Source organism: Entelurus aequoreus, linkage group LG28, assembly GCF_033978785.1.
Source record: "Entelurus aequoreus isolate RoL-2023_Sb linkage group LG28, RoL_Eaeq_v1.1, whole genome shotgun sequence".
Lineage (NCBI taxonomy): Eukaryota > Metazoa > Chordata > Actinopteri > Syngnathiformes > Syngnathidae > Entelurus > Entelurus aequoreus.
Genome location: NC_084758.1, coordinates 4,232,550 through 4,234,476, shown reverse-complemented (window position 1 = coordinate 4,234,476; position 1,927 = coordinate 4,232,550).

Sequence of the window (1,927 nt, the reverse complement as noted above, 5' to 3'; positions counted from 1 at the left end):
GATTCAGATGATATTCTTTAAACACAGCTTTGTGTACCACAAATTAAGCACACGGCTTTACCTTTAATTTCTGTAAAGAAATACTTGGCAGTCCATATCTTGTTGAAAACACGCCATTCGTCATCAACTTTTCTCTTTTTAGCGTCTCATCACTTGTCGCTGTGCACCTTCACTCACACGTTACACCCAGACATACGCCCATAAATAACACTTTTCAAAATAAAAGCAGCACAGTTGTATTGCACGCACGACATAGGTGTTTTGTTTGAATTTATTTTGTAATTTGTGATTGGCCTCACGCGGGCCGGACAGGGACGCACAAAGGGGCGGATGTGGGCCGCGGGCCGCAGAATGCCCAGGTCTGAGCTCGCAGGATGAAATGATACATTTCATACTAATTTAAATACTACACATTATTACACCAATGGATTTTCCTCATCGAGTGCAGGTAACTTCATGATTTCTGGGTGAACGTCTTCAAATATATTTTTTTGGGGTTGATGATTTGATATTTGGATCCTCGCTACTCACCCGTACTCGGCACCGAGTGGAGAATCAGTCAGCCGCCGTCCCGCCACGGCAGCCTAAGAAGGTGAGCAGCTGGGCGGTGTTCACGTACATCGCAGCTCTCATCCGAAGCCAGCGAAAAACAGTCAAAGTCGGCCGTTCTGTCCTTCAGCTGAAGCTCCAAGTTTCCAGCGAAGGTCTCAACCCGCCTCGTTACAGTGCGTCGGGAGAGTGACACGTTCTCAAATGATTCCGGTATTTTTCCTCGTGCTTCGTCGTGTAGTGGCGATTCAGATGATATTCTTTAAACAGTACCACAAATTAAGCACACGGCTTTACCTTTAATTTCTGTAAAGAAATACTTGGCAGTCCATATCTTGTTGAAAACACGCCATTCGTCATCAACTTTTCTCTTTTTAGCGTCTCATCACTTGTCGCTGTGCACCTTCACTCACACGTTACACCCAGACATACGCCCATAAATAACACTTTTCAAAATAAAAGCAGCACAGTTGTATTGCACGCACGACATAGGTGTTTTGTTTGAATTTATTTTGTAATTTGTGATTGGCCTCACGCGGGCCGGACAGGGACGCACAAAGGGGCGGATGTGGGCCGCGGGCCGCAGAATGCCCAGGTCTGAGCTCGCAGGATGAAATGATACATTTCATACTAATTTAAATACTACACATTATTACACCAATGGATTTTCCTCATCGAGTGCAGGTAACTTCATGATTTCTGGGTGAACGTCTTCAAATATATTTTTTTGGGGTTGATGATTTGATATTTGGATCCTCGCTACTCACCCGTACTCGGCACCGAGTGGAGAATCAGTCAGCCGCCGTCCCGCCACGGCAGCCTAAGAAGGTGAGCAGCTGGGCGGTGTTCACGTACATCGCAGCTCTCATCCGAAGCCAGCGAAAAACAGTCAAAGTCGGCCGTTCTGTCCTTCAGCTGAAGCTCCAAGTTTCCAGCGAAGGTCTCAACCCGCCTCGTTACAGTGCGTCGGGAGAGTGACACGTTCTCAAATGATTCCGGTATTTTTCCTCGTGCTTCGTCGTGTAGTGGCGATTCAGATGATATTCTTTAAACAGTACCACAAATTAAGCACACGGCTTTACCTTTAATTTCTGTAAAGAAATACTTGGCAGTCCATATCTTGTTGAAAACACGCCATTCGTCATCAACTTTTCTCTTTTTAGCGTCTCATCACTTGTCGCTGTGCACCTTCACTCACACGTTACACCCAGACATACGCCCATAAATAACACTTTTCAAAATAAAAGCAGCACAGTTGTATTGCACGCACGACATAGGTGTTTTGTTTGAATTTATTTTGTAATTTGTGATTGGCCTCACGCGGGCCGGACAGGGACGCACAAAGGGGCGGATGTGGGCCGCGGGCCGCAGAATGCCC